Raw genomic sequence first — 12,760 nt, forward strand, 5'->3', positions numbered from 1 at the left:
CTCCATTCCATTGATCTATATCCTTATGCCAGCAACTGACTGTTTTCATTACTGTAGTTTTTCAGTAAGTTTTGAAATAGGGAAGTGTGAATCCTTCAACTTTGTTGTTTTTCAGGATTATTTTAGCTATTCTGGTTCCCCTGCATTTCCATAAGAATGCAAGAATCATCCTGTCAATTTTTGCAAGAAAGCCCAGACCCAGATGGTTTCACTAGTGAATTCTACTAAACATACATGAAAGAAATAATACCAGTTATCTACAATGTCTTCCAGAAAACAGAAGCAGAGGGAACACTTTTCAACTCATTTTATGAGGTCAGTATTATTACCCTGACACCATAATCAAAGACATCAAATGAAAAGAAAACCACAGACCAATGTCCCTTTTGAATACAGACATAAAAGTCCTTAACCAAATACTAGCAAACCAAATAGAGCAAGGACATTGAGAGGATTATACACCATGACTGACTGGAATTTATCCCAGGAATGCAAGTTTGCATTCCTTGCAAATCAATGTAATATAACCTATTAATAGGATAAAAAACTAAAATCACATCATCTTTTCAATAGCTTCAGAAAAAGCATTTGACAAAATCTAATCCTTTTCTGTGATACAAATATTCATTGGAAGTAGGGCACTTCCTCAACCAGATAAGAGATACCTATAGAAATTCACAGCTAGCATTATAGTAAATGGTGAAAGACTGAATGCATTCCTTACAACATCAGCAACAGACAAGGACACCCACCCTCACCACTTCTCTTCAACATTGTACTGGAGGACCTAGCCAGGGCAATTAGGTAAGAAAAAGAAAATCAATTGCATTTCTATATAGTAGCAATTGATCAAATAATGAGGTAGGGGAAATCTTACTTGTCAAAAAGAATAAATACATAAGAATAAATTTACAAGGAGTACAAGACTTATATATTGAAAATTATGAAACATTGTTAAAAGAAATTAAAGGTGATCTAAATAAATGGAAAAAGTTATGATTCTTGAAATGTATATTCTGTCCTTTAGAATTAGAGATGATAGTCCTGGAACTTGATATATGCTGATTATTACATGAAAGGATGAACAAAACAGCTGATGATTTTTCTGATGTGGGAAGATGGTCTTTAGAAATTTATTCACCTCATATATTTTGGGTGTTTAACTGCAATTAGCTAGGAGCTCTGAATTTTTTTTTAATAATTCTTTCCACCATTTTCTACAGAGCTGCAGTTGTTGGAACTTCTGTAAATTTCCATGGTTATTGGCAGATCAAGACAGGGCCATTTTTCTGGCTGTAACCTGTTTTTCTAAGAGCACCTCCACTCAAGCCTGTAGATCATAAAGATCCAGGGTTGTGCTTAATAAATTGTATTCTTACTTTCAAACAAGGTACATTTTCCCCTGATTTCCAGTACTAGCTGATCAAACTCTTAAGCTGTTCCAGGAATGCAGTATTGGTACTTCTATTGTTGCTTCATTAAATGATGCTATTTGTTCCATTATGTGTAATTTCTATGTTTAAAAGCAGGAATGGTTAGAGGAGATCATCAGGGGAAAAAATTCAACTGATAGAGGTGAGAGGTATACCAGAGATGAAAAGCAAGCTGGTTTTCCCAGAAATTGGAAATGGCCAAATTTTCAGTGTTCTTTTTCTTTTTATATCTTTTATCCACCTAATTCTAATCCTCCCTTAGTGCCCTTGTGTCTCTCCTCTCTGGACAACATTTCCAATCATTTTTGTGCTTGGCCCTACAAGAAAATATACACAGCTCATATGGTACTGCAAAAAAATAAAATAAGCCAGGAAAGCAAAAGTCTCTGAAGTCTGCTCTTTACTTTATGTTGATGCATAGACTATGCATTAAAAAATATCTATATTTTACAAATAGTAATACTCAGGTAAGCTTTATAATAGAGACATTTCTGTAAAGTCATGTGATAATTAACTCTTAGTAAATCAAATCTTGAATTCACTAGGGAAGTTAATTTAAGGAACTCAGTAGGTGAATCCTGTCATAGTGAAGATTCCTTCTATAAAATGAACACTCTATCCAATATTCTTGTATCTATCAATTTGGCAACCTGCACTTTTTATTTCCTGAGTTTTCTTAAATTGGAACACACCTGTATTTGATCTTTAAGACAGTGCTGAAGTTGCTATTAGAACACATTTTCTTTCTTTTCCTCTCTGCTGGATATAATGATCTAGGGAAGGAAAAATAAGCTAACAAGTCCTAGCTTGTGCCATTGTAGCTTGTGACTGGTTAACACATTACATAATCTGACGTTTCCATGTCTAATGTCCAAACCTTGTTACAATACCGTCTGGGGGCTCCCTTTCCTAACACCCTGTTCACTACTCCTGCGGCCCAGTTTACATTGCTGTCAAATGCATAGCACTCTTGTGAGAACTGACTCAATAGCTTTTACAGATCAGGTTTGGGTGTTTATAACTGCATTGTTTCCTCTATCAATGAGGGAAACTTAAAAACCAGAAATCCTTCTGGTATTTCATTTCACAGTTATGTCAAGCAAGTCCTCTTTGAGATGTACATATTCTATAGAAGTACAGATAGAAACTGGAGTAGGAACCAGGTCATTTAGATCTCTCCGCTTCAGTTTTTTTTTTTTGTCACCAAAAAATCCAATACATTCTTCCTTTAACATTAATGTTATCATGATACATTTGAAGGCATTTATTAAAAAATCCAATGTATTAACATTCTAATTATGCATTTCAGAATTTTTCTTTCATTAAGACCCAAATTCTGATTTTACACAGCTAAATAAATCATCTCTGTGCACACCTGCTTTTTTCCACACAAAATATGCATGCACACAAAACACATGCACCTGATTGTGGGAAATCAGAAATCAGTTGCACATAATAGATTTTCTTTTAACCACCCACTCTACATTTATAGTCCACTTTAAGGGCTCTGTGCCTAGAGTTGGCAGCTCTAGGAACAGTGAGATCAGTTTGTCTACAGTTGTTCCCAACCTTTTTTGGCTCTGGTACACCTACACTTGCTTCCAAAAATATACCCCACAGTCTGGTGCTCAATGGAATGAAAATCTTTCCTGAGCTAATAGAATATAAAACGAAACAGGCATTGGACATAGTTGTGCATTTTAGGATACTCATAACAACACAGCAAAGGAAAGCAGTGGAAATGACATAATTGACACAGCATCAAGAGATGGGGCTTTGAGCTGTTTTACCAAAGGTGGGATAGATTAACATTTAGCAACCAATATCTGCCAGTTTAACCTCCTTTGTGACATGCTTTTGAAGAGATGGCTGGCCAAGGGAAACGGTGCAGCCAATAGTAGCATTAGAGTAAGGGAAAACCAATTGGTTTGTACAAGGACTAAAATAAAATCATGCATTTGGCCTTATCAGCACTATATTCTAACTACCTGAGTTAAATAGCTACAGATAATGCCTGAAAAAACCCAATCTTTAATCAGAAACAAAAGTACACTTCAGTAAGGTAACAGATAAATCATTCAGTCTCAATGACCTGCATTCAACATTGAGCATATTCCAAAGTTTGCCATTGAACAGGATGAAAAGATTATTCATTTATCTGAACAGTTCTAAAAGTTCCACAATTTATACTATTACTCTCAATCATTAATTTTATTTCTTGTGAATGAACTGAATTCCAACTATTTATATCATATTTCTATAATTAGCATGCATTTCTGAGAAATTTTTAGGAAATATTGCTATTGTTAATTATAAAATATTTTTATTTGATTTTTTTTGCCTTGAAGGGAAAAGAGAAATATCTGAAGTTAACTGGGGTTATGTTTCCTTCTTTATGAATTTATATCCATCCTATAGTAAATTCACTGATAAGGATTCCTGGTCAGACATGAATAAGAGCTTAACAACTTTCAAAATACTTCCCTAAAGGAAGCTGTAATAATCTCTTAGGTATTTTTAGTTGTTTGAAATGAAGTCCATAATTACCACTTGATTCAATCTATCCTGTGTGTTTTATTATTACTGTTATCTTAAGGTACATCAGACAAGACCAGAGATTTTTAAACTCCACTCAATTTAGGCACCACCTCAAAACCCCTCCTCCATTTCCAGAAGAATTTAAAGAGCAATTTTAATTTTAATTTTTTAAATTATTTATTTTTATTAAATTCCAAAAAGGCATAGGAAATAAAAACCCTCATAAGAAAATTTTTTCCAAATTCTAGCAAGTACCAGTTAAGAAGTGAATGTAGCTTGCTAGATTTCTAAGTAAGTTTATTAGTATTAGTTGTGTAAGAATCCATGTTAAATATTTGAAAATATGCTGAAAAAAAGAAGGCTGAGTTTTATCCTGGTGATAAGATGGTATATATTGAAGATAAGTTGGGGAGGAACATTATATTAAGATAAAGCTATGGACCAACATATAGTAACTTATTCCTTCCTCTTTTCCTCTACAGAGTTCTTGGTTTATAAATTTAAATGCTGAAAAAGAATATAAAGACTTTTACTATAGTTCAGGAATTAAAAGAAAATAGAAAGTAAAATATTCATTAGTTATAGTACATATTTTCAATTTGCACCTTTGATTTCCATTTATGTCTCCTGAGACAAGATAATATCAGCATGGGTTTGCTGACTACGGACATCAAACAGGAAGGTGTACCCCGGTGTGTACATGGTATTAGAAAAATTTACCAATGCTAGAAACACTTGTCCTCCGGTAGCAAGGACCAGCTTCAGGAAGTGTTCAGATTTATGAAAATAGATGCTGGTGAGTTCAGAAGAAAAACTATTTTAAAAATAAAAATAAGAGCTGGAAAGCACAATCAAAATGGGTTGTATTTTTCAGGCTACTTGAAAGATTCTATTAAATCAACTAAAAAAATACATAAAGCTAAGTATTATGACCAGTACTTTTAAAATTACAAAGGTCATCAAAAATGAAAAAGGTCTGAGAAACTAACTACCAAGAGGATCCTAAGGAGATGACTAAATGTAATGTTGTACCCTGGGATGGGATCCTGGGACAGAAAAAGGACATTATATAAAAACTAAGGAAATCTTCCCAGCAACTCAGGAAGCCGAAGCAGGAGGATCAAAAGTATGAGGACAGCCTCAGCAACTTAGCAAGACCCTGTCTTGAAATAAAAAAATATATATATATAAAATAAAATAAATAGCTCAGTAGTAGAGTGTCCCTGGGTTCAATCGCCAGTACCAGGAGGAAATTATTATCCTAAGGAAATCTGAATAAACTATGGACTGTAGGTAATACCGTATCAATATTGCTTCCTTAATTATGACAAATGTATCATGCCCATGTATGGTACGAACAGTAGAGGAAATTGCAGAGCATATGGAAACTCTGTACTATCTGCTCAATTTTTCTGTATATCTATGTGTTTTAATAAATCTTATGCAATTTAAAAAGTTATATATTTTTTAGATCACTTGATATTATTCCACTAACGAAAAATTCCTAATACTGAGGGCCCAGTTGAAGGGCAGTCAGAGGCATCAGCCATTAGATGACAACAGGTCAAGGACTCCACACCCCTCAGGAATCCAGCTCAGAAAGCTGAAAATCCAGAAACTGAAGTTCCTTCAGAGAATTTCAATGGGGACAATGTATTTTTAAGATAATAAAGCAAAGTCTGTTTAACTTTCCTCATCCCAAACAACCCTACAGCTCCAAAGCACATTGTAAGCAGTGGGGGTTTCTCAAGCAGCGAAATCTCCATGTGCAAAGTAGAGTTTAACAATTCCATGGGGTCAAGCAAGCCCAGGGGAGCCACATTCTTTATCAGTTGGAAGCCCCTCCTGAGGGAGGGAGGAGGAGCTGGTGTGGGGCAGAGTCCAGCCCCAGGCTTTAGGGACTTCTAGCTCAGGCACCACAATATACCGGGTTGTTTGATGCTATCATTTACACAAATAAAGCACACAAACTCTAAATCCAAGTCTCCTCTTGCCTTAAGATTCTTTAAATACCAAGGATCATGAGTGTTATATATCAGCTAGGTTATGAACACTGAAGGATGGTTTCTCAAGGGAAATACTGACCATAGTTAATTAGTAAAACAGATTTCAAGGTGAAAATCTGTTGATTTTAACATTTGTGGTTTCCATTCGAATTATAAATATTTATTGAAGACTTCATGAGGCAGATACTGGGCTGATAAAAGAAATTAGCTCAGGAGAACACTCTGAACTGATGAGACAGTTTAGATGAACACCAGATCAATAAATAGAAATGTGAATGACGTTAATAGAATTTCATTAAGTAGAGAACATTCTTGATTTAACCTTGAGCTCCCTCTAGTGGTTTCTTGGTTAAGATGCAAGGCTTATACAAGAGCCCACAGTCTATTAATGTTCAATATGCTGGGACCTACCTACTGCTTATCTGACTTAGTACCACTCTAATTTCTGTGTAATCAATAAGTCAATCTCTTTTTTCCTGGTTCTGATAATTTGATAGTACGTTAAGATATTACCATTGAGTCAGTCAAATACTTACTGAAAGCCTACCTTGAGAAGGCATGAACTAATCTTGCTAATTTCAAATGATTCATTATTTCCCCAATATTTTGACATTCAATAACTCAACTGTAAGATCATGAGACTGGTAACCCCCAAAGGATTGGAAACCAATATTTTCCACTCTTATGTCTCCGTTCCAACAACTTTCACACTTGTTCATCTCCCACATGTTTTTTTTGAAGATTAAGTATGTGTCAGGTAAAGTTATAGGTAGTGAAGCTGTAGTAATGAATAAAACAAACAATAATCCCTACCTCTATGAAGCTTATGTTCTAGTATGTGTGTATGTGGTGGGGTAAGACAGAAAATAAATATAATTGACAAATAAATTCAGTAATTTTTCAGATTGTCAATGATATGGAGAACAGTAAAACTGAAAGGGCAATGTGATACTATTTTGGGGCTAAATTTTAAAATGTGGTCAGAGAAGATCTCACTGAGAAAGTGTTACTTGAGCAAAGACTTGAAGGAGGTGAAGGGAATTCTCTTGGGGAGAAAAACATTTCAGTCAGTGGGAATAGCAAGGCATAGGCATAGAGGTAAGAAACTACCTGGTAGGTTCAAGGGACACAAGGAATCCAGTGGCTAGAGAATAGTGAGGAAATGAAGAGAATAATATTTTTACTTGCAGAGAGGAGAAAAGAGGATATTGTATAGGACCTTGGCTTTTACTCTAAGTGAAACAGGAAGCACATATAGTGTTTTGAGCTCTATATAGTGTTTGAGCACATCTAGTATTTTAAAAGAATCACTGATTACTGAGTGGAGAACAGACCAAAGATGGACAAGGCTAGAAACAAGAACACTAGCTGGGAGGCTGTTGTGATAATCCAAGAGAGAGATATGATAGTGTTTCAGATTCGAGTTGTGGTGCTGGAGACAGTGAGGCATGACAGATTATGGATATATTTTGAATATGGAATGAATGGTGTTTTAAAACGGACTAAATGTGAGGCATGAGTGAAAAGTGTCAAACATGATTCCAATATGTTTGACTTGATCAATTAGAAGAATGGGGTAGTTTGGTTTAGGACATATTAAGATCAAGATGTCAGTGAGACAACCACCAACCAATATGCTCTCTGACACTTTTTCGTATCTATTCATTTAACCACTTGTATTTCTCTCGAATCCTTTAGTATATATATAAAACTTATTTTTAGTACAAAGAATTGGCACTTTACCATAGAGCTACATCTTCAGTCCTACTTTATTTATTTATTCATTCTATTTATTTATTTATTTATTTATTTTGGGACTGGATCTCCAATCCTCCTGCCTCAGCCTCCAGAGTCCCTGGGATTATGGACATATGTCACCACACCTGGTTCTATATGTTTTGTGACATATTCCATCTTAGCTGGAAACATTTTCTACCTGTGTAGGCAAGAAACTACATTTTTGACATTTCCCTTCTCTTTACTCTCCATACCAATTAATCACTAACTTCTGCCAATGATACCTCCCAGATCACTCTTCCATGTTATTTTTTCTTTTTTCTACATCTGCTGTCACTACCTTTATTTATACTTTCATGATTTCTTTCCTAGTCATTGGATACAGCATTCTGATATTTTTCCTTTCTTAGTGAGAATGACCATAGTAGTCTAGCTGCTCTGGGGTGAAGATAGGGGGCAGGAACTAAAGAATATAATTCATTCCTAGTTTTACACCGAAATTATGACAATGCTGAGGTTGAACAGAGTAAATATACCTCTAATAGGATTACCAGATCAATGTCCCATTGGGTAGTCCATCAAACTAGCTCTTGGTGAACAACTATGCCAGGGAATCAGACAACAGGAGAACCACATGTTGCTGGAAATCCAGCACTTCTTTTAAGAAGCAACTGGTCTCTCAGTCTTAAGTTACTGGGGCTAAATGCAGGATACAAGGTAGCTGAAGCATGCCAGGGGGCAGTGAAAGATTGAATGAGTGATCATGGAGAAGGAAGGGCATGAAGTTCAAGGAGCTTCTGAGGTAGGATGTCTGTGGGTGGACAGCTGAATTTCACTTCAAAGGTTTCTAGGTAAGAGTTCTCCAATTTTTGGTCTGAGCAAATGGATCTGGGCCAAATGGCAATCTAACTGGTATCACATACCTGAATAATCCAGTTATAAATAATATACAACTTAACAGCAGACACTTTTGGTGCTTAGTATGTGCCAGGCACTATTCTATGTGTTTAGCTCATTAGCAGTTCTTACAATACTCCCAACTGCTTTATGAGGTAGGTACTATTATTATCCCCATTTTATAGGTGATGAATTGAGGAAAATAAAGTTTAAATAAGTTCTTCAAGGTCATATAGTTACAAAGTGATGGTGCTGGGATTTACACTCAGGCAGTGTGGCTTAAGAGTCCTCACTCTTCACCCCTATGTTATTACATGATGAAAGCTAAGTGGATGTGCTCCCGGGGAAGTCCAGATTTGGGTGGCCCAAGTATTGAACAGATTCTAGGGTGTTGATGGTTCCAGCAACTAGCTGGGGCAATAGTGGTCTGGCAAAGACAAGATACCATAAAGGGGTGAGGTCTGGGAGGAAGGATGTAGCAAGTTGTTATAAATGAATCCTGAGGAGTTTAACCAGTCAGGTCATACATTGGAGCAGCAATAGCACTGCACCCCCCCCCCCATACCTGGCTAATCCATGTGGTGATGGCTGCAGAGTAGATGGCTGTGGCACTTTTGAAAGGGTTAAATCTTCAAGATGAAGAAGACAGCAGTTGATGGGTTAATAGGGTAAGAGGGATCCACCACCAGTTTGAAGGTGTTATAGATGTAGAAGGACAGAAAATCTGCAAGGAAGTTCATTGGGACAATGTCTCAAGGGTCTGAAGGTTATCTTGGACTGTCTTTGCTTCAATTGTAGGAAAAATAGAGGGACCTTAGAGGTTATATCAGATGTGGGGCAAACAGAAGGCCCTTTAGACCAGGAGCATGAACTAGCTGTGTACTGGAATCACTTAGGAGGCACGAGTTAGAAATAAATATGCTTAGGCTATATCCCTAGAGGGTCTGATTTAGAAATCTTCACTTTAGGATTAAGATGCAGATAGTTGGGGCTGGGTTGTGGCTCAGTGGCAAAGCACTTGCCTTGCACACGTGAGGCACTGGGTTCGATCCTCAGTACCACATAAAATAAACAAAATAAAGATATTGTGTCCCTCTATAACTAAAAATAAATAAATAATTTTTTTTAAAGATGCAGGTAATCTGCAGGCCACATTATGAAACATGCTCCATCAGATTACATGCAAAGTTTGAATTAGCAATAATCGTGCCTTGGATAAACCTCATTGGCTATGATACTGCCACTGCGCAAAGCTAGATTACATGCAAAGTTTGAATAGGATGTGTTGGCCTGCTGCAATGGTACCCATGGGCACAGACAACCCCCAATTCTAATAGCATGGTGCATCTTCGAACATAAGCCTATGGGCTGCCCTCTAATGGACTTGGATCTTTATGTCCTACAACATCTGCCTGCTCTCCATGCTATGGCTGGGGGTAAATGGTTGTGACATTCTCAGGCTGCTACCACTTCCACTCCCCCCTTGGTATTCTGAGTTCTGCAAGTCTTCCCAGGCTGCTTTAGGCTACAATGGTTTGAGCTCATGATCACAAGCTGCCGGTCTTTCTTAAAGGAAGTGTCTCACTATCTTAAAAGTGGCCTTGATCACTAAGAATGCTTATTCCCTCTTGGGGTAATTGACCTTGGTTAGGATCAACTTCCAGGGGAATTGGTGCAAGGACGGTGATCAAAGTGCCTAGGTCCTCCTGCAATAGGACAATACTCCCACCCCCATCCTACATTTGCAAGGTGATGACCCTATTCAAGGGTACAGGCCAGAGCTGGGGTAAACAAAGCCCTAACCTACTAGAAGGTCATTTTTGTGTCTGGGAACCAAATTCCTTTCTCTTAAGAAGAATGGATACTGGGGTAGTGAAGATGCAGATGTGGTAGATGACTGCTGATAACTTTAATCATCCTAGGGGAATTCATTTCAGAAAGCCTTATGACTTATACAGCACTATGTAAACTCTGGCAGAATAGAATATAGTGCAAATGCATCATTTTCATATTTGGGGGCTTGGCCTAGAGTTGATGCTAATGTAATCACTCAATTACCATCTAGCCCACAGAATCTATCATCACAGTATGTGAATGTATGAAAATATTTCCCAGGTAATTTTACTTTCTGGTGTTTGTGGGGGTCAAGATCTCATTCACTGGATAGAGGCAGGAGTGCTGTATAGGAATCTTCTGTGAAGGCCAGAGCCTTATAGAATTGGTTTTGGAGGTTCTTTTGATCAGGAGAAAGGAATTCAGATAATCACTACACTAAGGATGGGATAGTCTTGATAAGGAAGAACTCCCTGAATTTTATTTTTAGAAAGTATCAAGGCTAATGTGAGGAGATGGAGGATCTGATGAAAACTGCTCCAAGATGCTGTCTAAAAGCTTTGCTTTATAGGTCTTGATTTAGATTCAGAGAGCATCTGCTCTTTTGGTAGTAGGACAAGTTCTGGGTATTCAGGGGTACCTCAAAGTCACCATTATCAATTAGGGAAGTCTTTGTCTCAGACAGTATTTGTATTTGCATTATGGTTATGAGTTGTTTCCTAGCAGCATGAGGGGCCAGCTGAACGGGGGCTTTGCCTAGAAATGGAATTCTCTGTGATATTAGAGGGTAGAGTAGGAGGTACTGAGAGGCTGGCAGAAAAACTGACAAAGCAAAAGATGTGAATTTTAAGGGCAACAGTGAGTAGTGTACTCTCAGCCAGAAGTGGCATATGGAAAAAAGGGAAGTGTAAGTGTCGTGGGTGGTGATACCAGGCCTAACTTCAGCTGGACAGGGAGTTAGAGAGGTTGTCTAGGACCCCTTGAGTATGAACCAGTCTTGGACATAGTGACTTTTAGCAAACACTTACTATATGCCAGACTCTTTGCAAAGCTCTTTAATGCAGTCATCACATTTAATCCTTATAACTCTATAAGGTAGGTACTAGTCTTATCTCCAATTTATAAATGAGGACCCTGAGGCACAGAGAAGTCATAATTGTTGGAGCTAGTAAAAAATGGAATTATAATTTCTGTATGACACTGAACCAGTGATATATTATCTTCCCAGTTCAGTAAGAACAACAGGAACACATCTTATCCCTTAAAGAATGAGGGTGGAGTACCACAGGGACAAAGTATGTCTTAGCGGATTCCTATTCTGGTGGCCAGCTGAACAATTTTTTGATGGAGAGGCTCTGTGCCTTATGGGTTGTAGATGAATTAAGAGAATGATCTGGGCTATTTGCTAATGGCCTGTTGATTCCATGTAGTGATGTTCCTGTTCTGCAAGTGCCAGCATGGAATGCATATGAGTAGCACGCAACAGGGACATGCTCTCCCTGGATGAAGGCAGGATCATCCTTGCTGGTGAGGTAATGCAGCTGACTTGGAATCCAGGCCTCCTTTCCATGCAGGTATCTACCTGAAAAGGCTGAAACTGGGGTAGAAGGGGTACAGGAAGAGGTCACTTGAGTTATATTGTGCATAGAGTTCTTTGGGGAATTGGAACTCTAGTGCAATTCACTTCCATTCACATTCCATCTGATGCATAAGGTGGTGAAGCTGTTAGGACTATAGATCCAGTAGCTTTGGTCTTAACTGCCAAGTGGACAGTAACTAAGAGCTGGAGGTCTCATTCTACATTCTTGTAGAGCTTGCCAAGACACAGTATAGAGCTTTATGACTCTATCATTCACTGCCCCCAAGTGGACATCCCAGAAACCAACCACATTCCAGGACTACATTGTCTTCCTTTTCTAGCAGAGATGCAGGAAAGGGAGCCTAGCTGGCAAAGATCCCATGCTGCCAGATTAAAGGCTGCAATGTCTTGGGACAAGAGGATAAATAAAAGAACTGGGAGGAAGAAGGATGTAGCTGAGTTAGAAATATAGGTCTTACCTGTATTGTCAGGAGATACAGGGATATATTGGGAGTTGAGATGCTGAACTAAAAAGGGTAAGGGTCACCAGAAGTGGGTGGTAGAAGGATGATGAATAGTCCCTCAATGTGAACAAACAAGATGTCATCTAGACAAATTCTGAAGGTTGGGAGTCACTGTCGTGTGCTGGGTTTTAATAATCTCCTGGCACATGTTTACATGGATAAGGCGAGTTCTTTTAAGGGAATCTGGATGGGACAAGATGAATTTCTAAGAAA

At 37.7% G+C, this 12,760-nt stretch overlaps 1 protein-coding gene and 1 non-coding gene across 4 annotated transcripts in view; both read right to left on the reverse strand.

Annotated features, from left to right (window-relative positions):
* Window positions 1–12,760, reverse strand: part of Hdac8 (histone deacetylase 8) — a 229,219-nt gene that overhangs the window by 194,755 nt on the left and 21,704 nt on the right. The window lies entirely within an intron of this gene.
* On the reverse strand, window positions 9,731–9,866 carry LOC113200556 (U4 spliceosomal RNA). Its single transcript, XR_003303068.2, has one exon. It is a non-coding gene; the product is annotated as a U4 spliceosomal RNA (small nuclear RNA).

This window comes from Urocitellus parryii, chromosome X (genome assembly GCF_045843805.1).
Source record: "Urocitellus parryii isolate mUroPar1 chromosome X, mUroPar1.hap1, whole genome shotgun sequence".
In the NCBI taxonomy this organism is placed as follows: domain Eukaryota; kingdom Metazoa; phylum Chordata; class Mammalia; order Rodentia; family Sciuridae; genus Urocitellus; species Urocitellus parryii.